Below are 25,778 nucleotides of genomic sequence, written 5' to 3'. Positions count from 1 at the left end.
GATCACACAGCTGAGGTGGTATATCAAAGAAAGGAGGCTGCTTAAGTTCTGTCCGCATAGCGAATTCCAGGCCAGCCGTGGACACATATTAAGATTCTGTCTCAAGAAAAAAAAAAAAAAAAAAAAATGAAGCAGCAACAACAAAACAATTTTTATAATATTTTAAAAATCAAATGTTGCCCAGTATGTGTTATCTGATTTACTATTCAAATAGCCTTGAGGTAGGAGTTAGCACTTCCAAGGGGTTTGGTGACTTGGAAAACCTTGGTCACACAGCTGGTAAGTGGCCAACTAAAGATTTGCTCATGGGCCACAAAGCCACAAAGCCAACGATATGTGGTCTTCTCTCCACCAGGCAGGGTGCTGGCCTGCCTTCTGCGCCCCCAGGGGCTGCCCTGGGTGGGCTCGGAGCATATTTTTGTTCCTGAGCCTGCTGACAGTGGAGTGTAGCAGGGGCTCGGCTTGGCTGTGCGGAGCTGAGGCTGTGCCTGAGGTGGCCGTGCAGAGTGAGCTGTCTTCTCTGGCCAGCGCTGAGCTTTGCGGAGGCATTAACAAGCCATTTAAAAAGCGCTGACAACACAGTTTGCGGCCTCCTATTTAAGACATACTAAAAAATAAGCACCTTTTCAGGGAGGAAGCTGCAGCTCAGCTGGTGAAATATGGCCACGGTGTCACCTGCGAATCTGTTACCCTGATGCTGAGGGTGGCAGTGGGATCAGAGAGCACCCAGCCTTCCCCTTCTCTGCTGGCCTCTGCTAGGGGAAGTGGAGGGAGGGGGTGCAGCTTTGGTGGTGGTGGGGTGCTCATGGCTTTAGGAGGCAGAGGAGATTAACAGGCTGCAGGCTGTTCATTTCCCTGGTGAAGCCGAAGCCCAGAAGGGGTGAAAATTCAAACTTCTGACTGTGCTAAAAGCAGGCTCAAGCCTGGCCTGGGTCCAAGGGGGCACAATACAGGAATGACTCCATGATACAGGAACGACTCCTGTGTCTCCCTTCTGCTCTTTATTCCAGTCCAGGCATTCCTGGGGCCAGGATAGGCCTGGGTTCAGAACAAGCCAAACACCGAGGAGACAAAGGGAACAAGCAAAATTACAATCAAACTATCAAGGAAGGAAAACCATTAAATACAAATAACATCATCAATAACAAAAAAGCAACAAAACCAACTGTCTCTGGCTCTGTGTGGAGCTCACAGTTTCCAGACTCAGGGTAATAGAGTGTGGGCAGAGTTAAAAGGATGCATCTACCACCCAGGCACAGGTATAAGGGGATCTGAGAGACCAACCAGGCCCAGTGGGTGGGGTGAATGTGCATTGAGGGTAGCAGGTAGGGGCTGGAAAAATGAAAGCCACAAACAGAGGGGCTAGCATCTGCAGAGGTCTTGTGGTAGACACTCCTGTGAGAATCTGTAAGGCCAGCATGGCTGGGGCATAACACTGTGGGGAGGTGTGATGGAAGTACGCCTGAAGTAGGCTGGGGTCGGACTTCCAAGAAGCCCGTGAAGGAGGCTAACTGGTCTGGGGAGGACTCTCTACTCGGGTGTGGATGTGGGTAGGTCTCTGCTTGTTACTCGGCGAAATGGATTCAAATCAATATTGGCCCTGGGAGGCAGGTAGCTAGGATGAGTGTCAGTGTCCAGTGGGAGTGGAGGCTTGGACCCACTGGCTTTCTCTGTTAGCATCCTTTTCCTGGCCACCGAGGCAGCTGCCTTTCGGATCTGTTCTTTCTCTATAAGACCAACATGAGGATCATAGTGGGGAGCTCTTTCTTCAAGGCAGCTGGAGACACAGCTGGGGACAGGAGTGTGAGGTGGAGGGGGTCGCTCTATGTCAGTCCTGTGAGGTCTAACCCAGGGAGGAGCCAGTGCCCAGAAGGGAAGGGAGGGAGGAGAGGAAATAGCAGGCTTTCCTTAATTATGACTGATTGTGACAGCTTGCATCTTTAGTCTGAAAAGTATCTATGGGATAAGGACTGCTTTTCTCAATCGGGATAATTATGTTAATTAAAATGCTTTCTTTATAGCAGTTCTGATTAATAAAAACAGTTCCACTGCTCTCTTTAAACACTCTAACCTTCTGTCACACAGGGAAGGAGGCCCTTTCTCAGCAATTTACGGTTCTTCACACTGATTCCAAGAGACAACCTGCTGCCAGGGTGGCCTGGTGGTGGGCGCTTGGCTCCACACGTGTGAGGATGGGTACAGGCAGAGGGGACAGGAGAGGGACCAGATAGGCAGCTGTCCCAGCCACGGGCAGTGTCTGATGAGCCGGGCCACCGGTGTTGAGTCTGCTGGAGAATGATAACACCACTTACTTCTCTAACTGATGTTTATTTCCTATGGAAAGCATAAAGATAATTAGCAAACATCCAATTAAGGAAACTTACATGTTGGGGAGCAAGGTGCCTAGACCAAAACTGTGTCTGCAGTGGAGGGCTGGGGCCCTGTGCAGCCAGCCCTGTGCCTGGGAGGGAAGGAGAGGGAGGGATGCAGACGCTGGAGCTGGGGGTGGAAGCTCTGGCCCCACATACGCTAGAGGAAGCAGATGCTAGGTTCTGGAAGTGAGGAGTAAAAGACAAGCTGTGGCAGCGAGCTCTGGGCCCAGCTCGTGGCCGTCTTCAGCTGATCTGAGTGCCGGATCACACAGCGGTTTAGATATAGGATCGTCCCATTAAGGGTATGAGCTCACACGTGTGTGAGTGTGTGCATGTGGGATGCATAAAAGAATGTGTTTGCGCATGTCTTGTATGTAGGAGAACATGTTGTGAACATGTTAGAATATATGTTCATCTGTATGTGACTGACTAAATGTTCATGTGTGAATGTGAGTGTGAGTGTGGATAGTGCATAATCGTGTAGGTGTGTGTATATCTGTATGCCCCTGCACACACACTGAGCAGCTATGGCAGCAGTCTCAGCCCAGAGCCTGTGGGAAAATGGGAGGTTCTCCGACAGCATCAGGCTGCTGGAGCTGTGGAGTAGCCAGCAGGCAGGGGGCCCCCCTTTCTGTGCCCTCCTTCATAGCCTTGTGGTTCCAGGCCCCCATCTCTGATGACGGCCCGGGACTTGGGTCTGGTGGGCTGCGAGGCTGCAGAGAGGACAGAGCTAGTGGACAGGGGGCTCAGACCTCAGAGCAGGAGGCGCTTCAGCCGGCCACTGTGCCTCCTGAAATGACTCCGCGGAGAAGGGGGGTCTCAGTGGAGAGGTTGCTGGTGCTGGCAGGAGGCTCTGTGGATTCCCTGCAACATCCACAACCGACCATCCCAGGTCTGAGGACGTAGCCTGCTAGGGCCTTTGACACTACTGAACATGACTTTTGAGGAGGCAAAGCCCTGTCCCTCCCCAACACTGCTCCCCAGATCTCTCTGTCATGGGAGGGTGTGTGGCTCATGAGTGCTTCAGAGCACATGGGGAGGTCAGAGGACAATCTTGATGTTGGTCCTCTTCTGCACTGAGACAGGGTCTCTGTTTTTGTTTGCTTGTTTCCGCTCTGTACTAGACCAGCTGGCCTGTGAGCTCCTGGGGAGTCCCCTGTCGTTATCTCTCAGCTCCCCATAGAAGCCCTGGAATCACAGACAGTGGTACTGAGTTCCCGGCTTTTACGTGGCTTCATGGGATTTGAACTCAAGTCCTCATGCTTGTGTGGCAAGCTCCCCCGGAGGTCATCCAGCTATGCCAGTGGCTGAGGAAGAGCCTGCTTTTGGTCTTTGTAGCCGCTGAACACACAGCAGTGTCAGGATCTTCTCTCATTCTTGCCACCCAGAGTCAGGGTCTGGAGGAGCCTAGACCTTCTGACCCTGGGAAGTTCCAAGAGTGCCCAAGGCCAAAGGGTCCCCATTAACAAAGAAGGTCGTGCTAGTAGGTCCCCGGGCCCTTACTGCCTATGAGGAGATGACAGGCTGGCTTCTATAGAGGCTTCTATATATCTATATAGATGTGTAAATGTACAGCTAGTGGTATGGCCTCATGAGTGCACATTGTCACACGTACATGAGGACTTGCGTGTAAGGGTCATATTTCCTGTCCACATGTGCCAGTATTAGCACATATGTGTACATACAAGTATGTGTGTTGAAAATTGTACACAAGTTCATGGGCCTACTTCTGTGCATGTGGCTTTAAAAAGAGATTTATTTACACACATGAACACTCTATCTGCATGTATGCCTGCAGGCCAGAAGAGCGCATCAGATCTCAGTATAGATGGCTGTGAGCCACCATGTGGTTGCTGGGAATTGAACTCAGGACCTCTGGGAGAGCAGACAGTGCTCTTAACCGCTGAGCCATCTCCAGCCCCATGAGTGGCTTTTAAACATGCATATCCTGAGGTATCAGTAGGCACTGCTTCAGCTTACTGGGCCCTAGACTGATGTGTGGGTGTATCAGTCACGGGGGAGCCTAACGGTGACTCCCTTCCAACGCTCATGCCAAGACAGAGCAGGAGCCTTTGGATCAACCTCATCTGAGGACCTAGTGAAACACCGGAATCTTACTAGGCGCCCCAGCTTCAAATGCTTGCCTGCTGGCAAAAACAAACAAACAAACAACACTATCGCCCATCAAATCAACCAGGGTGGCTTCCTGGAGTAGCTGAACAGTTGGGTAAAGAAACATGGATATAAGCAATGGGGCAAGGTTTAAGGCCAAGTGTTACATGTCTGTGGTGTGCATTTACATGAACATGTTTCTCTGCTGCTCTACATGGTCCTGGAGTTCCATCACCATCCACCAGCACAACCACCAGCCTTCCACGGAACTCTGAACATACTCCCCTGGGCTGGGGATGCCTAGTACACGCTTTATTTATTTCCCCTAGTATTTGGTATTGATACTGTATCAGGTTCCTGCTGAATGCGTGGCCCTTGATCCCCGAAGGGCGCTGTTTTCAGATGGAGCAGCCCGACTCTCCAGAAACAGGTGCTGGTGGAGGCATTCCTGCAGGACAGCCATTGTCTCTAGACACTGGTGGTTCCTACATGCATGTGCAAGCCTGGTCCAGTAGTATCTGGGCCTGACCCCCCCCCCCAGCCTTTTGGGGCTGCCCCCTCTCACCTCCACTGTATTTACGTGTCTATTTTATGATTTCAATTTTTAATGCCTCTGCTCTTTGAAGACGCTTAATGCTTTCGAGTGGAACATTTCCTTCCAGGACCTGAGCGCAGATTGAGGACAGAGCAATAAATCAACTAATAACTGGAACCTCATTTTCTGCTCCACGGCAGAGAGTTAACCCCTGCCTTGCTGTGCTCCTCTCACCGGCAGCCACGGGGGCGGCTGAGGGCCCTGCAGGCTGCTGAGCTGCATGTCACAGTTCAGCTTGTTGCTCAGGCCCTCCCTCCTGCTCCCTCTTCTCTCCTCAAGGGTCTCCTCCACCCTTTTCTTTAGCCACTTCTCCTTGATTTTCCTTCATTATCGTGTTATTTCTGACCTGCTCAGAGCAAGTAGGAATGAGGAAGATCTGGTATTGGGGATTCTGGAGATCCCTGAGATACTGTGAGAAAGCATTTGTCAGCAGCTTCCTAGACTCCCTGACTTGTATGACCTGGCAGGAATGTTCAATCCTCTCTTGGAATCAAAGTCATCATCTATGTAAAGGATCTTGCTACATGGGTGGATCAGGATTGAAATCCAACATGGAGGACATCCTGGCTTCCATGTGGGCAGCGTGAGTCTCCCTGCTTCACTTTGCCTACAGTGCCTTGGGAGAAGAGAGGAGAGAGCCTGGCATGTGTGAAAGTGGTGCTCCTGGGTGTTGCATGGTCATGTGTGTGTTTACATGCAAGTGTTTCTGTGAGCTGCTCTACAGAGTCATGGAGTTCCATAGTCATCCCCCAGCCTTCCATGGGACGCTGAGCTTCCTTGTTTGTGGCTGAAGACAAATTGCTTGCGCTCTGTTTCTTCAGTTCCCATGTGTAACAGAAAGGTAAGAACTGTGCCTCCCTGGCTGTGCCTGGTGCTGTAGACCTTGGAGTTCAGGGGCAGAGGAAGGAGTAGACAAGGTTCAAGTCCAGCATGGGCTACGTTATCAGACCCTGCCTAGAGAATAAAGAGGAGAAAGAGAAGGGGCTAAAGGCACAGGTCACACGTCCTCACTAGAACAGATGCACACCCAAACAACAAAATAAAACAAACAGCAGAAAGGAAAGGACAGACACAAGAGACTGGTGTCCTCTTCATAACTTCTAGATGGAGATTAGGTGTGTTAGTTGCTGGTAAATGACATAGCATGGAGCAAATGCTTGTGGCCATTTATTGCTAGACACAACTGGAATCTTGCTGGGCACACCAGCCTCAAACTCAAGTGTAGGCTGCCTGCAGTACTGAGGTCCAGCGGGATGTTTGTGCTGATTCAGAAGGAAGCAGGGACTGGTTGCAGGCCCCAGCACAGGAGAGGATGGGCTAAGGGTCCCCTAGGGACCTTCTAATGACAGTCATCTTACCGTGTTCTTTCTGGAGAAGTTGAGTCTGCAGCTGAGCATGACCAGGTTCATGCCGGCTCACCTAGGCTGCTGGGGCAGAGACAGGGTTGGAGCTGGTATTTATCTAATCCTGGAGCTCTTCTCACGCAGGGATCAACCCTGATACTGGGGGACTGTAGATGGCTTGCCATCCCTACCATCTGCCTACCAGGTGTTGCTCTGCCTAGGCACCTCTGTGCATAGGGAGCTCACTGCCTCTCTGGACCATGAGATGTTTCATGGGACCACACTCATTCTAGTAGTGGGACAGCCTTAGCCAAACTCCCATAGCAGCACCCACCCTTTAGCAGATGCTGGCTGTGTCAGACACTAAGCCTAGCATGGTAGGCCATGTCAAGTGGGGTTGTGCGTTCACTCCCAGTATCAGCCTTGCCCACACAATGGGCAGCAGGATGACAGCATTCCACCCTATGCACCCACTATATGCCAGGTTGCCAGTTGCAAAGTCTGAGATCCTGCCTGGTTCCACAGTCCACTCTGGTCCCAACAACTCATCCTTATCCCAAGCTCTTCGCTGCATTCAGGGTGGGGAAGCAGCTCTCTGGCATCCAGCGCCTATGTATCTAAGCAGAGGACTCCTCCCGGTGACCACTGTAGCAGGTCATAGTTAGTGTCCTCCTGGGGCCATAAACAGGTAGCTTTTACTGCTGGAAGCAGCTCTCAGCCGAGAGGTGGGAATTATCATGCCGTCACGCCATCTGTGTACCGGCTATTGTCTGGAGGACAGTGAAGTGTGTGGGTGTTCAGAGATGCATACATGTCTCTTTGAGACAGGCCAACTAGCTTCACTTGGGGAAGGAGAGGATGCTGGGAGAGCCTGCTATGCTCAAGTGTTGCGTGTGAACTCCTCAGGTAGTGGGTTGTGATGGGTACACAGGGAGTAATTGATGGAGAACACCCATGAGAGAGCCTGGGCAGGAAGGAGGGAACAGTGAGGTGGGAGAGGGAGAGAGCCACACACAGGCACACACACAGGCACACAGGGCTCTCAGGGGACCATGCCTTGTTTGCCTCTGTCTCTCTAGCTCTGTCTCTCTAACTTGTACCTGGGAGGTGTGTATCACCATGTTTGGTCTGAGATCTATTTATTTTCAACTCAGCAAAATTAAGGGAGTAGACTTCCTCTTCCTCCTCCTCTTCCTCTCTTCTACCTCTCTCTTTTTTTGAACTACTGGGGATTGAGCCCAGGCCTTGTACATTCTGGGCACATGCTGTACCACTGAGCTACATCCTCAGTCTTTTTTGCACTTGTTTCTTTGAGACATCCTTGCTAAGTTGCCAGGTTGTCCTGGACTCATTCCATAGCCAGGTAGGCCTTGTGGTCCTCCTCCTACAGTTTCCCAGGTAGCTAGTATTACATGCCTGGGCCATCTGTCCCAGCAAGGGATGGTCTTTGGAAGGGAGCAGGGAGTGTTTGAGCTGCCCTGGCCCAGCAGGAGGAAATCCACCAAGTATGGCTTTGTGCCTGCCTCTCAGCCAGGAAAACAGAGGCCCAGAGGTGAGCAAGGGTCAGAAACAGAATCCTGCCCACAGATTGGAAGGGCTCTCTGGCCAGTGGTGCAGCAAAGGGGCCAGACTGTGACGCCAGTGGGATGCTGGGGCTTGAGCAGTGCTCCTGCAACCATAGGCCTGGCTCTTCTTCATCTGTAAGACAGAGCCAGTTAACAGTGTGTGCTCCAGGCCTGACTGGATTTTTTTCCTTTTGAGGCAGGGTCTATCTGTGTAGCCCAGGCTAGCCTAAAACTCTACATAGCCCTTGCCTCTGTCTCCCAAGTGCTAGAGTTGACTGTGATGCATCCATCCTGTGAGTCCTAGGCCAGCCTTGTTTACATGTAGAGAAACTGAGGCTTGGAGAGAGTAGGTGACATTGACTTGCCCCTGCCCCAAGGCTGTTGTCATCTCTTATGAGCACCCCAGAGGTACCCCCTCACAGTGCCTCGCCCTCCTATGCACTTTTGCCCAGTGTCCCTCTGCATGGTCCAGCAGCCTTCTGGAGGAAGCGGGTTGAGGACTTCATCCCTGTATTGCATATGGGGAAACAAAGGACAAAATGGTGTTTCTCTTTCCCTATTGCCTCACTGTGTCAAAGGAGGATGGGATCTTCTGTGTCAGGCAGTCTTTACTGCAGGGGACATGGAGGTGGCACAGATGCTGCCCCTGGCCTTAGGCCACCATCTCCTGGGGGAGAAATAATGGGCAAAGATAGTAACATTAACTGGTGGAGCACAGGGCAAAAAGTGGTTATTCAAGGGAGCAGATTAGGGACTGGAGTGCCTGTGGAAGTAAAAAAAAAAAAAAAAAAAAAAAAAAGATTCAGCATCTTTTCTGACAAGCAAAGAGTCAGGTGAGGCTGGGCTTTGAAGGGGTGGAGGAGATAGTAAAATGGAGGAGAGAGAGGCGAGCATCCAGGGGGAAGAAGGGAAGAGAGTCTGATAAGGAAGGTCCAGAGGGGGTAGGGAAGAAGGCAAGCTTCCAGAGTGAGAGAGGCCATGCATGCTGGCTCTTGCAGATGTTTCAACCCCAATGAAGGCTGGAGAACAGATGTCAACAGTGGGCAACCAGCCAGCAGATCCCCCAAGGCCTCACATGCCCCAAGCTGCCAACAGCAGAGTTGGAGGGGCCTTCGATTGGGAATGTGGTGGGCCAGCTTGCTGTGTGTCCTTGAGCACTAGACACTGCAAAGTAGGGCCACCTCAGCAATGTCTGGTGTCCCACGTGGTCTGCAGGAGGGATCCCTGCTGGCCTTGCAGTCTCTCCCAGTGACACACAAGCTGGTCCTCAGAGGAAAGGCAATGAGGTGACAGCTTAGCTCCCTGGCAGAGATGCCAGCACAAACCCGAGGAATGGCAGAAAGTGGAGTTCGGGGAGAACCTTTGATTTAGAGACAAGGTTTTGGCATCAAACTGTGATCAGAGAACAGAGGCAGCCCGCCATGGTGCTGCGAGAGAGAGTGCTGTGAACCTCATTAATCTGATGCCTCCGTGTTCAAAGCGACACCTTAATTAGAAGGAGCCGCAGCGCTATGCTGGCTGGGTGGCCCATTGTTCCCGCTGGACACGTCACACCAGGTGCTTTCAAAGTCTGTTCCTCGGGTCCCTGGGCCACTCAATGCCAATTAGCCACCATTTAGGGCCAGGCTGCCTGGGCTGGCAAGGCTGTTTGGGCAGCAAGGCTGCCTCGATCCTGCTGTTTTATTCCATGCCTCTGCAAAGCTCTCCACACACCAGAGAAACATTTGCCCTGTGAGGGTGGGCCGTGGGACCTCAGGAGCTCCTGTCATCTCTGCAGGGGCAAGGGACCTCTTTCAGGACATACTTTTCTTGTTCCTTTGCCTTAGAGCTCTGCCCTCCTTATTGTCCCAGCCTAAAATATTCCATCAACTCAGTTCCCTCTCTGGGGAGTTCTAGATGACCATCCAGAGGTTTGATTTCTCTGGCAATTCAGTGGGTCCTTGTCCCCAAGAAGAGGTGGGCACCTGCCTTCCCCTGGGTAACACCTCTATTATGCGCACAGCAGTTGCTTAGTAAAAGCTTGTTGGCCAGTATAGCTTGTTCCTTAGCACAGTGCTGTCTGAGAAGTTGGTGAGTCTACCAAAACACACAGAGCTAAAGGCCTACAACAGTGTCACCTGAATTGTTTGGGGTGTGTCTTCATTACTTTTCTGTTTCTGTGATAAAGCATCATGACTGAGGTGACCTGTAAAAGAAAGTGTTTAATTTGGCTTACAGTCTCAGAGCATCAGAGGGCATGATGTGAAGAGGGCAGGAAAAGCTGATCGCGCACATCTTGATTCACAACCACAAGGCAAAGAGTACTGGAAATTGCAGGAGTCTTTTAAAACCTCGAAGCCCATCCCCATGACACACCTCCAACTGGGCGACACCTCATAATCCTTCCCAAATAGTTCCACCAACTGTGGACCACGTATGAAAGCATATGACCTTATGGGGCCCATTTTCATTCAAACCACTACAGGGTTTTCCATGGGCTTCATTTACCCAGAAACCACTGGGTCCTGGGAGATTGGATGCTTCTGCCTTTTAGGTTGCTGAACCACCACTGAATCAGAGGTAGGGGACATTCAAAGGGAAGACTGAAAAACTGGGCCTGTGGTAGAGAGCCGAAGGCAGGCTGTCCAGACTCCCGGAAGCCAGGCCTGCTCCTGGCTCCAACTATCTGCCTGTGCTCTTGGGTAGGTTATATGCTTCAGTTTCCAGTTCTGTGGGATAGGGATGGTAACCCTGTCATGTTCTGTTCCCTAAGATAAATACAGTGAGTTCAAATGTGAGACTAAGATGCTCAGCCTGCTGAGGACCTGCTGGCTTTGCTTGCTTGCCTCCGATGATGATCCTAGCTCTCATGGCAGCCATTCCCATCACTGGATACTGGCAACTAGAGTGGCCATTGTATTAATTTCCCGGGCTGCTGTAAGTTACCACGGACAAGGTGGCTTCAAACAGCAGAACTTACTCTGTGACGTTTTGCACGACGTCTATCTGAAATCAAAGCAATAGTCTGGTTGGTCCCTGAGGCTCCAGGAGAGATCTTCTCTCTCCTTGTCCTTACGGCAGGCATTCTTTGGGTGCTTTGGTTTGTGACTGTATCACTTGGTCTCTGCCTCTGTCTTCCTGTGTTTGTGTTTGTGTTTGTGTTTGTGTGTGTGTGTGTGTGTGTGTGTGTGTGTGTGTGTACAAAGTGTCTTTGAACATCAGCACTGGGTTAGAACACACCCTGTTTCAGTTAACTGCCTTCCTACCTAGGCTTGTCTGCAGAGATTCGTGGGACACTGAAACCCAGTGTCTTTCTTTCTTTCCTTCCTTCCCCTTTGAGCTTCCACCCACCCCTGTACCCCGAGCCTGGACCATCATGCACCTCTGCCTAACAGTGTTCCAGCCTCCTCATAGCCAAATCCATTCCACAACACATGCCAGGCTACTGCTATGGCAGAAACTTCTCTCCCGGGACTCTGTCCGGCCCCCTGCTCCTTTCACTCACACCTTTTAGATGTGCAAAGTCCCAAAGCTTCATTCCAGGGCTCAGCCTGGGTCCCTCCAATTACCAGCTGCCTTGATGTCTAACACTGTAAACCCCTTCACCTCATTATAGGAAATTTCTCTTGAATGGCCTTTAAAAACCATCTCATTACGCAGGAAGAACTGTAATTACCTTGCACAAGATGGATTCCGAACAAGTTGGTGCCGCTGCTGTCAAATTGGCAGACTGGGCTCACCAGGCATTAGTTTAGCCACTAGGAGACTGCTCTTTCCTCCTTCACATCAGCCTTCTGGGCCCTGCTGTGCGGGGCCCTGGGACCCTCATCACTGTTGGAGGCCCTAGGTCGGTCTCTCCCTCAGCGTGAGCAGAGCTGCCCTCAGTAGGGACTGCACCCTTGTCTAGGGTCTGATAGCCAGTATCCTGCATTCGGGCAGCCCTGACTCTTCCTCAGTTCGTCTGGAGGCAGGAGGAACTTTTCCAGTGGCTCAGGACATGACAGTGACTTAGGACTCTGAAGGCCAGTAAATTAGTTCTTGCCTTCAGCCATGTGCCTAGTCTCTGCCCAGGACCTTCTAAAATAGGATCCCATGCTGTTCCTGACCTGTGTGGAGGCTTCCCACACAGGAGCCTCTACTGTTTCAGTACTGACTTGGCCTCAAACGTCATCTCTTCTAGATGGTGGGGTCATGTGTGAGTCACATGATCCTTCTGAGCTCTTCCTCTAGCTACAGAATGGTCCTGTCTGCTTCAGGATCATGGTGAGTGGAAGCTGAGGCCACATGAGCTAGTGGCACAGACCAGGAATGGAACCCTCCATTTCCCAGGAGTCCTTCCTCAGGAAGTAGCTGCTAGGGAGAGGGAGGGTGGACTCTCCCACCAGCTTCTTAGTGATGGGTTCAGTAGGGATTTCTCCATATTGAGTACCTACTATGTGCTAAGTCTGTGCTAGGCTGCAGATATAATAAACAGGACAGCTGCGGCCCCTTCTTTGGGGGGGCTTCAGGAACAGGAACACATTTTAAAGTAAAATTATGTGGCTGCCAATGGTGACAAGGGAATGCTAGAGAATGTAGGGAGTCAGAGAGGACGGTCTGTGAGGGCTTCTCTGGAGAGGTGTCTTACTCCATAGACAGCTGTGGAGGAGGAAGCTGTGTGCACCCAGGAGGGGAGAACATTCTAGGTCTACGAGGGCCCTGGTGTGGAGAAGAGCAGGGGGAGCTGGAGCTGGAAAGGAGGCAGGGCTATGTCAGGCTGGGTCTGGGCCATGGTAAACAGCCCAGGATTAAAGAGCATAGGAGAAATGTTGAAGTTAACTTTTTAATATCTTATTTTTATTTTTAATTGTGCATTATGTCTGAATGTGGGTTTGTGCATATGGGTGCTGTGCCTGTGGAAGCCAGAAGAGGGCGTCAGATCACCTAGAGCTGGGGTTACACAGTTGTGAACCGCCTGGTGTGGGTGCTGAGACCTGAACTTGTCCTCTGCAGAGCAGTGTGTGCTCCTAACCCCTGAGTCCCTTGGAGTTTTGCACCTGGGCAGGACCGAATTTAACTTGGGTTTATCTGTCAGGGGAAAGCTGAGTGATGGACACAGAGAACAGGGTGAGAAACTGTAATCTGGAGGCAAGAGGTGGGCCTGGCCAAGAATGGAAGCTCAGTGCTGGGTGGGCGGGAGACTCAGTGTGCTGGCCTAGAGAGTGGCAGTGGCTCCCAAGCTTCTGGCTGAAACAGCGGCAGAGGCCTGGAGAGGATTGGGAGAAGATGGAAAGTGCGTGATTGACAGTTCTCCATAGGAAGATGGCAAGTATCTTAGTTGTAGCCATTATGAAGTTTACGTGTTATCACCTTTATTCTTCCTATAAGGGACCTGAAGTTCAGAGAGGTAGCATATCCCTGTGAAGGCCACACAGCCTCCAGTGCTTACAAGTTCCCAACTTTGAATGTCTTTCCCCTACCTTTGGCACATGAGAGGAACAGAGCTTGGTCAGAGGATGGGTGCGAGGTGGCACTGGTGTTGTTGAGCCCAGCGTCTCTCTATTGCAGCCTCAGTCTTCCCCAAGGCTATCTCTGGGCTCAGAGCATACTGTCCCGTAAGAGTCCACGAGGGTACCCTTGGCTATCAGGCTTCAGCACCCTGGAGGGTTAGGGGTACATCAGCTCTGTGGCCTCGCTGTGTGAGGAAGGACCCTACAACATTCTTCAGGGCAGGGCAGCTCTGAGACTCTGCTGGCCTCCCTGGACTTGGAGAAGGAGAGCTTGCCTGCTCCACCAAGAACCCTTCTCATCTGACTGAGCTAGTCAGAGAGAAGCAAAGCTCCTTGGTGGCCCCAAACCTGGGTAGAAATAGGATTGAGCCTCACTGATGCCCTGAACCTACCATAGACTCTGTCTTACCACACGGTGAGATCTGAGCCCTTTTCCCTTGGGCACCAAGGATCCTCAGCCTCCTGCCTTCTCCACAGAGCTGGAAAGAATCTCTAGGATGTGGCTTGTGAAAGGCAGATGGAAGCACCACTCTGAAGGAAATGGGTGGGGCTACCAAGGCAGGAATGACAGGTTTATGATATGTCCTTGTCTCTGCATGTGTCTGTGCATGAGTGCACACAGGCACACATGCCTACCTGCATTGGGAAAAGCCTCAGGTAAGAACCGCCAGAAGGAAGGAAAGACATCGTGTAGACAGTGACTACACGATGGGAGCTTAGTAACAGCCAGATCCCCTGCCACCCAGGATGAGCTAGTTCAGAAAAAGGGATTACAGGTGACATTGTAAGTGTTGCTGACCATTCCATATCCCTGTAGCCACCACAGGCTTCACCCAGGGCTACCCCGGACTCAAAGTGTGCTGTCCCCTAAAGCTCATACGAGAGTGCCCCTGGCCAGCAGGGCAGATGCAGCAGGGTTTATACAATACGAGAAGTCCTGTAGAACCCCAGATTGACATTAGAAGATGTGCACACCAAGAGGACAGAGCACTCTAGTTCTGTGTGGGCCCTGGCGTGGAGGGGAGCAGAAGGAGCTGGAGAAAGGAGTCAGGGCTGTGTCACAGTAACTGGCGACCACACTGCAAGCAGGCTAAAATTCAGTGTGGGGACACCGAGCCAGGGGCAGGCTGCAACTGGGATCGGGGTCTGATGTGGGACCAGGGTCAAGACTAGTATGTCATATGGATCAGGCTCGGTATGTGATCAGGCCAAGGCCCATGTGTGACCTACTCAGACCAGAGAGCATGTATCCAAAATCAGAGCTTAGTGTGTAACTTGAGCTGGTGCTCCCTTTCATCCCTGCTCCCTGAGCACACTCAGCTTGTCTCCCCGTGGGGCTTATTAGATGTCCATGGCTGATGTCACATACGCTGAGTCTTGACTAGCAAATCTTAAATCCCTGGGAAGAAGCCTGGTGATGACATTGACAGTCATCCCTGAACATCTCGCACACTGGGTCCCGCAAGGACGCTGCGTGGTGGCTGTTACTGTCACCATGTGCAGAGTGAGAAGCTAGAACTGAAGAAGATAAAAGGCTCACTGAGGTGGCCCAGCTAGATGGCTTAGCTCAGTTCCCAGCTCCTTGTCCCGTTCTCCACCATCATCCTCCGGAGCTGAGAGAGACTCTCCATGCTCTCACCCTGTTGAATCTCCCCTCCCCCCCCGCCCCGCATCTGGACTCTAGATTATAAATCCAGCCTTCGCTAGGAATGCTAGATAAGGTCCTAGACCAGGAGGCCCCCCTCTAAGATCTGAGGCATACGGGCAGATCTTGTGCTTCCAGAGTCAGGGCTGGGCAGACCCCATGGGAACCAGGGTCTGAGGTTTAACCTTCTGTGGAGAGTAAGGGCTGCATCAGCCCTGCGGGAGACAGTTGGGACACTGTGGCCTGTGAAGGACTGTGAAGGACTCTTCCCAATGCCCCTGACATCCCCACACATGTTCGCTCCTTTGCTTCTATGAGTGGGGACATGAGAGCTACCCCTTCCTCTTTATAGTCATGGAGACATCGAGCTTCAGTATACATATGGTATACTAGTAAGGGAAGGAGGCTAGAACCCGGGAGCACTTCCTCTGCGCCAGTGCTCCCCATCTCAAGTTCAAACTACCTGCAGGAATTGAAAATCCACTAGTGCACCAAGGAACTGTCTTCTGAGTGGGACCAGACCCACTCTAATATTTCCCAGCAACAAGAGTCTTTCCATTTGTAGCCAGGCCCAGTGGCACACACCTACAGTCCCAGCACTCAGGGAGGCAGAGGCAAGGCAGATCTTTGAGTTTGAGGCCAGCTTGGTCTACAAAGAGAGTCCAGGACGGCCAGGGTTGCACAGAGAAACCCTGTCTTGAAAAAACAAGAAACCAAACCAAAACAAAACAAAAACCCAAATCGATTTGTGAGTCATTTGGGAGATTTTGTTGCTCTAGAGTCTCATCTCCTGATGCCAGTCATCTTAGATGCTGCCTTTTTGTGGGACTCAAGGAAGGATGGGTCTGGTATGTCACTGTGACCTTTCCTCTTTGGCTTTCTTGTACTCCATGTATTAGCTGCTGTCCTAGCTCTACGTTGGGCTTCACCCCTTTGCCTGTCTCTACAACACTCTGTCCCTGTCCAAGCCTGTTCAGGCACAAAGCCCCGACCCCTGGGTATTCACCCTACCATGGAAATGCAATGCTTTGAGACAGGGATGTAGAGGGGAGAGACCATTGGGAACAAAAGAGGGACCTCTCCCACTTTCCCCTGCCTCTTACACCACTCTCTCAGTTCTCAACCGGGTCCCAGGCCCTCTGCTGCAGCTTTATGTGACATCTGACTTTGTGGCTTCTGGCCTGCTTCTGGAAGTTTCCTTCCCCCACCATTCTTCACGTATCCAAATTCAGCAACAGCAGCTACTTGGACTGATGCTGCAGAATGCTTGGAGTAATTCAACTTGGAGTCCTGGATCCGGTGTGGTCCCGACCTAGCCTACCCCCCTGCCTGTGGCTGGCTTAAGACCCAGACCCCAGCCAGCAACTCCACCCACCTCCTAGCCAAACTGGTAGCTTTTGAAGAGGGCCACTATGGCCTCGGATCTACCCTGAGATCTCTGTATACAGCGCTCATCTGGGAGGAGGTGACCTCAATTGAGAAACGCCACCACAAGGTTGGCCTGTAGAACATTTTCTTAGTTAGTGACTGATATGGAAGGTCCCAGCTAGTGGTGGGACCACTCCTAGGCAGGTGGTCCTGGATGGTATAAGAAAGCAGGCCGAGCAAGTTATAAGGAGTAAGCTGGTAAAACAAGCAAAGTGTCTCTCAGCGGCTTTTGCATCAGCTCCAGTCTCCAGGTCTCTGCTTTGAGCTCCTGCCCTGACTTCTCTGGATGATGGACTACAAGCTATAAGATGAAATATACCCTTTTTTCCCCAAGTTGCTTTTGGTCATGCTATTTATCACAGCAATAGAAACCCTAAGACATGTTCCCAAATGCTTTAGCTGTTATTTTTAGGAGTACAAGTAGTGAGCCATCATCATAGTGAGAGCCATCATCAGAGGAGAGCCCTAACAGTTGAAAGCAACCACCTCACGAGGCTTCCCAGGCTCTGATTCTCCTCCCGGAGTTGTGCCTTCCCTTGACTTATTTCCATTTCTGTCCAGTGCCCTGCTTGGGACAGGGCCTGGCACCCAGAGAGGTGGATTCCAAGATGTGGGGTGGGTATGTTGGAACAGCTCTTAGATGAGATGAGGCTTGAGGACACGGGCCCTCCTGAGTCTGTACCATCTCCAGCCACTCCCCCGAGCTCTCATGAGGGCTTGCTACATCTCCAAGAGCGCTGAAGTTTGTGGTAAGAGCAGGGCCTCTGACCCTGACCTCAGCTGTGGTCTCCTCCTGTTCCCACTCCTTGGATAGCATTCCAGCCTGGTCACATGGCTACCAATCAGCAGGCTGTTAAACTCAGGTCAGTGGGGGTTAATTAAACAGTAGTGGGAATGCTGAGGGATAGACTCCAGAAGGCCCAGTTACTAGGTTGGGGTCGGGGGTAACCTTCAGTGCGCACCTTTGTGCCTGCCAGGCTCTAGACCACTTGTGTGTTAGGAATCCCCTTGTTGGTTGGTAACGGGGGGCCCAGAAATGAAGGTGCCTTTAAGGTCTCCAGCAGCAAGTGTGAATGTCCAAGGAGACCAGGCTGGGCTTGAAGGAAGTGGAACTGACTGTGGAGGCTCCCGTCCTGGTGGCTCCCACCGTGCCAGAAGACATCTGAGCGCCCCTAACTAGCTTGACTATAGAGCAAGAAGCCTAAGGTCAAAACATTGGGTACCTATTAGCACAGTCCACAGGGTGTGCCCTGGTCTTCAAAGCTCCCTGTGTCTCCACTTCCCCTCTCTTTATGGCCACCCTATGGAGCTCAGCCTATTCCACCTTCACTCTTACCCTTTAGGCTCTTCCTGCATACCCTCCCCTAATGACCTCGCTGTTCCTGATCTATACTCCTGGCATCCTTTCAAGCTCTGGCTCATAGAGGCCAGCACCCTCCACCACAGCCACACCTCTCTCCCAGTGTCTCCACCTTCCAGTCTCCCTCTAGCCTGGAACTCAGCTTGGGTTACTGTATGGGCCACCCTACTCCAGGCCCCTCCTTCCACAGCTTCTGCCTTGTCCCCACCCCCAGCTCTGGACAGCATCTCTAAGATGGACTTTTTGATGGCCTCTGAGAACTCCTGGGCCATGCTCTAGTGTCTCTGTTTCCCTGGCTGCTGAGCAGACTAGAATGGTGCCTGGAACATGAAAAATGGCTCCCAATAAGTGCTTGTTGAATTGTGAAACCAAGGGGCAAGTTCTGGCTTGTGTGTGCCACCTGAGCATTGTGGAGATCAAAGTAGTGGATGTCTTACAGCGGCTTGGCAAAGCTTGGCTGTGTTGTTTGGACAGCTGGCACCCAGGGCGTGCAAGAGGATGCTTGCTGTACAGGGTGTTGAAAGTGCTGCTTCACTGCAGGCTGCCCCCCCCCCCCCGTTCTTCACCTACCACCATCCCTAGGCCCCGCCCTCGCCTGCCCTCTGCTTCCTTTTCAGCTTGGCTCACTGCCACCTTCTCCCTTGTAATCCATCCTCCACCTGGTGGCATCCAGCAAGATCTCTCTGAAGCACAAATTGGTCCCTGTCATTCCTCACTTAAAACCCTTCAGGCTCCTGATGGCTCTGGGGATAAGAGCTAAACCCCTCAGACCCTGAGGGAGGGGCACGGTCTCTCTCCAGTCCATTGCTCTAGCCTGCCTCTGTCTGCAAAGCCCTTCCCTGTTGTTTCCTCCTCCAAATCCCTTCAAATTCCCTCCCTGCCCCCTCCGCATCCCTGAATCCAACCTTGAACTTGACACCCCACATTGTCACATTGCCAAGCCCCTTGGGCTTCCATTCACACAACCCCAGAATTGTCTCTACCTTCTAGCATGGTCCCCCTAGGCTGTGAGTGTCTTAAGTTAGGATGTTGGGTATTTTGTATTCTTAGATCTCCCAAAGCATTAGTGGACATTAGATGAATGAATGAGTGAACGAAAGGGTGAATGAATGAAAAAGCAGCTCTCTCAGGATGCAGGCATTCTGGCTGGAACTTTACAGCTGCCTGGGTAGGGGTTGCAGGGGGATGGGGCCAACACAGTGTGTCTCTGTGTGGCCTTTCTGTATGTCCCACTGGCATCTTGCCTGGATGTGCCTCCAGAACGGCCCTCCTGGTAGCATGTGGCCTGCAATAGAAGGGGCTACATCTTCCACAAGGGGCCTTGAACTGTCTGCTTGAGCAAGTGTGGAGGAGGTCGGGTCAGGGGAGGGGAGCAAGGGGGCTTCCTGGAGGAAGCTGTGGTGTCTGGGTGGGCCAATGAGTAGGAAGAGTACAATGTAGGCCTCACTGATGGGCACAACTGCCCGCTCTGTGCTGTGCTCCGCACCAGCCTCACACCAGCCACCAGCATGGACAGTGGGTGTGACTAGGTCCATCGAACAGATGGAGAAGCAGAGGCTTAGAGGCCCCTCCTCCACCCTCCCCTGTCACCGGAGACATTGTCAGGCTCCTACGAGAGGGAGATAGAAGGGCGTCTGGGGTCTGGCTGATGCTGCCACACCAAAGCAGCTGCCTATAGTGACTTTCCAGGAGGCATGGGGGGGGGCTTCATGTTGCCCCTGCTCCCCACCACCTACTGTGGGAGAGCCCTCACAGGAGATGCTCCGAGGCCCCTCCCCCAAGAGGCAGGCACTTTGCCTATTCGGAGGATAATTCCCCATTATACAGAGATATTTAGCCTAATAGAAGCCGACAGATCATTCAGGGCAATAATGTACTCCAGCTTCAAGCGGTTAGTTTCCTCGGCCTGAACTCCCAGATTAAAGACTCTTTGCCCGTGCCCGCCCCGCACTGGTGCCTATGACCTTGACTGCAGTGATGGGGTAGGTTTGTCCCTCCCTATCTCCCTCCTCTTGTTTTGCTGGTTTTCTTTTCCCCACCCCCTCTCAAAAAAAAAAAAAAAAAAAAAAAAAAGGCTTTTTTTCTTAAATATTCAGCCGAAAGGCTATTGCTTAAACCCTGCATCCTCTGGGGACAGGCTCATTGTGTTGAGCTGCCATCCGTCATGGGGCCTGGCTGGGCCAGAGCACTGCCTCAACCATGTGCTGCTGAAGGACTTTAGGTGGCTGTCCCCTCTGGCTGGGCATGGACAGATGGAGGCTGGCAGATAGCCTGTACCCAGTCTGCTGAGCTCCTGGCCTGCAGAGACCTGGCTTGTTCTCTTCTCTGAGCTCAGAGAGGGCATTCCCAGGAGACAGATGGAACCCAGGGCCCATGGATACTGGTGGAGGAGTCTTCTGGGTTGGGAACCCCAGCAGCCCATTACAGCTTGGGGAGCACTTCCCTGTGGGGAGATTCCTGCTTCTTCCATGAAATGGTAGGATAATCTTGGGAGGGAGTTGGGAAGTTCTCTAGGTGAGATGCCATTGAGGGATTCTGGGCCATGGAACATTGGACTGATCCCATTTCCTCCCTGGAATTCAATTTTCCATCTGCTAAATGGGATAATGCATTTCAACCTATTTGCTCCTGGGGTGGGTAAGGATGGAGTTGGAGAACAGATGCCCCAGAGTAGAGTGATGTGACCAACTGCCGTCCTAGGCACTATTTTGCTTTCAGTCTTCGTCACACTCTGACCTATACAATCTAGCCTTGATTTTGTACACATATGGAATTTAAGAAATGCGTGACAAGAATCACCTTCCGTGTCAGTGCAAATCTTCACTCAACACATGGCCAGCCCAGACTCCCTTGTAGCCTTCGGGAACGGAGCTTATTCTTCATGCAGGACAGGTGTCTGCAATCCTTTCTCTCTAAGCTCTGCTCTGCTCTCTGCAACAAATGCCACACTGTGTTGTCAGAAACCTGAAGTCCTGTCCCCTGAGGCTTCTGCTGAGGACGTTGGCATCTCTTCCTGATGGTGTCTCTCTGAGCAGACCTTCTGACAGGGTGATGGAGCATGGCTTTTTGGAGGTAGCTGGACCCTTTTAAGAGCTGTGGTAGGGCTAGAGAGATGGCTCAGTTGTTAAGAGCACTGGCTGCTTTTTGAAGGGCTTGAGTTCGATTCTTCGCAGCCACAAGGTGGCTAGCAACCAGCTGTCCCTCCAGTTCCAGAGGATCTGATGCCCTCTCCTGGCATCCAGGCGCCAGGCACACACTACAAGCATGTATGCAGGCAAAACACATGGCATAAATAACATTAAAACATACACTAAATAGGTAAATATTTAAAAATTAAATTTAAAAAGTTGGAGTAGCTGATCACATGGTCCCAAGAACTCTAAGCAACCAGGTGATTCTTGTAGGCGCCGCTCTGCATCTGGTTCCTGGAGCGATGCGTGGGACTCACCCACCTTCTAGAAACTCTCCTGTCTACTCTGCCTATTTACACAGCAAGCGGAGGGATTGGAGCAGGGAGCTCTGCCTTCTCTACTGACTCTACCTTCAGGGTTTCATCTGAATCTGTCTAGTTTCTGGCAGAACCTGCTAGTGGCATGAGAGCCTCTAGGGAGGCAATCTGACCATCCCCTCCACCTTAGTAAGAGGCTCCTTCCAGAACTGTGTGGGGTGCACTAACTCATAGGCTTGAAATTGACTGTTTAGCCACTGAGCTTTCCAGCCCCTAGGTTTTTGTTTTGTCCATAAGGAAGTTACACAGGTCTTGCTTGTGCATACTGGAGTCTCTGTCATTATTTGATATACATCTATCCCTGTGAGACTGGAGCAAACCGCACAGACTCCTCGGGCCTGCCCACATCTTCTCAGCGTTCTGCATAGCGTTTCTAGAACTTCTTTTTAGAACGGCTAACTAGCTCAAGCCCAGATGACCTTTTAGCCTTCTGCAGGGAACCACAGGGGCTGGGTGCTGAGAGTTATAGGTGTCCATCCTTGATATTTCTCTTCTCAGGACTCTCCATTCAACTTCCGGTGGGATGATGTGGCAGGTGTGTGTGTGTGTGTGTGTGTGTGTGTGTGTGTGTGTGTGTGTGTGTGTGTAGGTCAGGGAGTAGAGTCTTCAGAGATGAGATGACCAACCCAGACCCCAAAGCCAGCCAGTGCAGAGCAGAGCAGCAACTCCAGTCTAGGATGCTCCACGACCAAGCTCCAAGTTCCACCCCGCCCTGCCCCTGCCCTCAGCCCTCCACAGTTCTACATCACTCCTGCCCACCTCTTCTCCCTGGCTCAGCTGGCATAGTCTTGAGCAGGCCCCTGCTGGGGCTCTTCTGGGCCACCCATCTGGTCCTGTCCGAGGACTGGCTTGTCCTCTGTCACTTTGAGAGTGAGGCCCACTATGTTCCATCCTGTGTTCCTGAACAGGATGAAAAGACAGAAAGGGGGATCAGGAAGGAAGATGCCCCCCACCCCCAGAGAACTGAGACTCAGGAGGGGTGGGTGGCTCCATGGGTGTCGCATCTGCTCGTTATTTTTCAGAGTTATTTTAAGCCGGTGGTCTAGTTGTAAGAGCAGCACGTGTCTGTGGATGTACCCTCTTCCTCCTGTCTCCTTACCCCGCCTCCTCATCCCAGGCAGCAGACAACTGCTGTTGGTGCTGCTGAGGCGGCCGCCTCCCCCTGGCACTCTCCAGTCTTGTCTCCTCCTCCTTGGGTGACTGTGACAGCCAGCCCACTGCCCCCCTGCTCCTCCGGGGGGAGCAGCCAGGCTCCAGTTGGCAGCTCGAGGGGACTTTTAACAATGAAGAAAACACCATTCCATTTATCTGGTTAAAGCCCTCCAGTGGCTTTTCTTGCACTTTGGGATGAGAGCCAAAGCCCCCATCTTGGCCTTCGGTGCCTCAGGCTTGCTCAGCCTCACTTCCTGAAGGAGAAGCTCAGCTGTGACACCCTTCAGGAAGACCTCCCCTGACCCCCTGGCTAGAGCAAGCACAGTCCTGTGCTGCCCCTCCCCACCCCCGTAGCTGGATGTTAGGGTTGTCACTGAGCTTGTCTCTCATAGGAAGTGTCTTGTTTCTCTGCTTATCATCCGGCTGCGTGACAATGCCAGACCCATCTATCTCATGTCCTCCCGCCCTCGTGCACCATGCCCTCGTTCATTGCCGGGACCTACAGCACCCCTAGCCCTTAGTACTTCCTCAAAAGCATTTCGCGAATGAACAAGTAATGCAGAAACAGATAAAGGCACGAGCAGATGATGAAGCCAGCTACATGGCAAGTGATGACTCTGTGTGTGTGTGTGTGTGTGTAAAGTGTGTAAAATCATCTGCCCTTTTAACAGCAGGCTTAGGAGGCCCTGAACTGAGCTCTGCATGCATTGGGGGGGCCACAGGTGTAGGGGTGCATTTCCTGTTCAGTCTTGTGAGGTCTCTCACCTCTCAGGCCTTCACTACTCCACCTATGAACTGATGCTGGCTGCCTGGAGGCCATGGCCTTTGAGGCCATCTATGCCAGCGCTAGTGAGGAGGGGGAGATTCAGGTGTGGATGGCAGTTCACCTTGGCATTCTGCTCCTGGAGTATCAGCTCAGGCCGGGAAGCTGCTGGGAGAGCTGCCTGCATCTCGCTGCTGCGAGGCAGACTACATTCACAGTCAAGGTCCCTGGATGCAGTGGCAGCGTCAATTGGATATGTTTTCATCTTTTTGTGTGTGGCCTTGTGTTTTCAAGAACTTTCTTTGATCCATTTATTTCTTGAATTCCCAGCTTTCAATTGCTATGCATTTTCCCCATGAAATAAAAATGAGAAGAAAAAAAAAAATCCCACTCCACCTCAATTCTATCATGCCAAGGCTATGGCGGTTCCCTTCTTGTCCCCTTAGACTTTTCTTGTAAAGAACAAGGCACAAGTGGCTCTTGACCTTAGGGATGGTTTCCTTGCTCTGTGCCTTGGTTTCCTTCTCTGACCCGTGAAAGGAGTCCCTCCTTCACTTTGAAGGCCACCATCCTGGCAGGGGAACCAAATGGAGCAGTCTTTCCTTGGAGAAAGGAAGCCAAGTTTCAGCCCTCAACGTTACCCTTCTAGGGTGGGGCCAGAGTCACGTGTGGCTCTTCAGGCCTCAGCCGTCACCTGTCACCTCGGGCCTGTGATCTGGAAGCAAGATCCTGCGGCACAGGTGGAGCCAGCAGGGACGCGTGGCCTCCACAAGGCCCTTGTGTGCCTTGACCCTGCCCTCCTCCCTTTCTTGTTTTCCTCCCCATTCCTGTCAGGGCATAATTGCTGTACGATCACTTCCAGTCAGTCTGTTGGCTATTTCTAATGGCTGAGTCCTATCTATTGCTGGGAGCCTCCGTGTTGTCTTGCTTTTAATGTTTAGGTAGAGACCGGTTCTGTGCCCAACAGGTTTTCTCTCTGGAAACGTTTTCTTTCAGGCAATCTCAAGGACATCTCTGAGGCTGCTAGGTCAGGGGTCTGACAGGTAGGCGAGGAGCAGTGGCTTGGACAGGTGGACCCTTTTGAGAGTGGCCTGGCACGCTAAGCTAGGGCAGCAGCATGGGCTTTAAAACTGTGAGACACTAGAGTGGTGTGATGGGCACGCCCAAGACCATTCATGAGAAGGACGGTGGGCTCCCGGAAAGGTAAGAGTAGGCTTGAAGGAGCTGGGTTATGGCTTTGCCTTTTCTACTGTCTAACTGTGTGACCTTGGGCAAACCCTTTCCCTTCTCAGAATCTCAGATTTTCCATGGACTGTAGCTTAGCTAAACAACAGTTGATCTAGCTGTATTGTCCAATATGGCAGCCACTAGCTACCTGTGAAATGTGAAAACAAAATGGGCCAGGTTGACGACTTCAAAGCTAAAAGGGCTTGTTGTGAAAACTGACCATCTGAGTTCCGTCCCCAAATGCTACAGCAGGAGGAGAGAATCATCTCTCTCTCTCTCTCTCTCTCTTTCTCTCTCTCTCTCTCACACACACACACACACGCTCGCGCACATCAATCAGTCAGCGTCACTGTGCACATATCTACATGTATGGGTCCCTGACGGCCACCACCATGCTGACATGGAGCACACATGGTCTTTGGTCTCAGTGCACTCTATTGGGCATGCTCGTCTGGAGGAACTTCCTGGGCCTAGTGAGCCCTGGTCAGCTGTGACCTTACGATTCTGGGCCTCTGTCTTCAGATCTTGTTATAGAGCCAGGACAAAAGGAACAGCTCTAAGCTTGAAGCCAGAGTTGACTGAAGAAGAGGTGATCTGCCAAAGGCTAGCAGCTCTGGAAAGTCTCTGTGTGGGGTCATTACACCCTGTCCCTCGTAGTCTCTGCTTGGAGAAGGTGAGGCAGAGGCTAGGGTCCCTAGATGTGCCCACAGCCAAGAATGGGTCAGTAGTATAGTGTGGAGGTACAGCCTGTGGCTTTCTGATTGCTCAGACAGGAGGGTGCTAGGAAGCCTGGCTCCCCTTATGTAGAGGTCCTCCTGTTGTTGCCTGGGGAACCTAGAATAGAAATAAGATGCCAGGCTAAGAAAGCAAGGGCAACCTGGCTGGTCTCACCTCAGATTTACCCTGTTAGTCCAATACTGCTGCCCACTTCCCATCCCCACCCAACCCCTCTGTCCCTCATAAGACCCCTACAGCTCTGTCCTGTTTCTCCTCTTTTCTAGGAATCCTAAGGCAATCTCCTGGCTCTCTTGAGTCTGAGGGCTGCTTAGCCTCCTGTCCAACTCTCCGGGCTCTGACCCTGTCCAGCCCTCACTAGCCTCAAGCTGAGAAGGTCATTCCTGTCCCCACCTTGCCTGGGGTGTGTGCTTCTTGTGCTTCGGGGCTCAGTCAAGCACTGGAACAGTTACGGTAGGTGCACCCCAATCCCCCCTTCTGCCAGCTCTAAAGATACCTGAGGGCT

General features: G+C 51.9%; 1 protein-coding gene across 7 annotated transcripts in view; it reads left to right on the top strand.

Moving 5' to 3' along the window:
* Lingo1 (leucine rich repeat and Ig domain containing 1) overlaps positions 1-25,778 on the top strand; it is a 175,266-nt gene that overhangs the window by 83,120 nt on the left and 66,368 nt on the right. For 4 of the 7 annotated variants that reach the window (XM_055622310.1, XM_055622307.1, XM_055622309.1 and 1 more), the window contains exon 3: positions 25,540-25,726. The exons of the other annotated variants lie outside the window; for them this stretch is intronic. The gene's annotated coding sequence lies outside the window, so the exon portion shown is untranslated. The remainder of the gene's footprint in view (positions 1-25,539; positions 25,727-25,778) is intronic. 7 annotated transcript variants of the gene reach the window in all.

Source organism: Psammomys obesus, unplaced genomic scaffold, assembly GCF_907164565.1.
Source record: "Psammomys obesus unplaced genomic scaffold, mPsaObe1.curated_primary_1811, whole genome shotgun sequence".
NCBI classification, from domain to species: Eukaryota; Metazoa; Chordata; class Mammalia; order Rodentia; family Muridae; genus Psammomys; species Psammomys obesus.
Note: the sequence above shows the minus strand (reverse complement) of the source record. Positions and strands in the feature narration are given on the sequence as shown.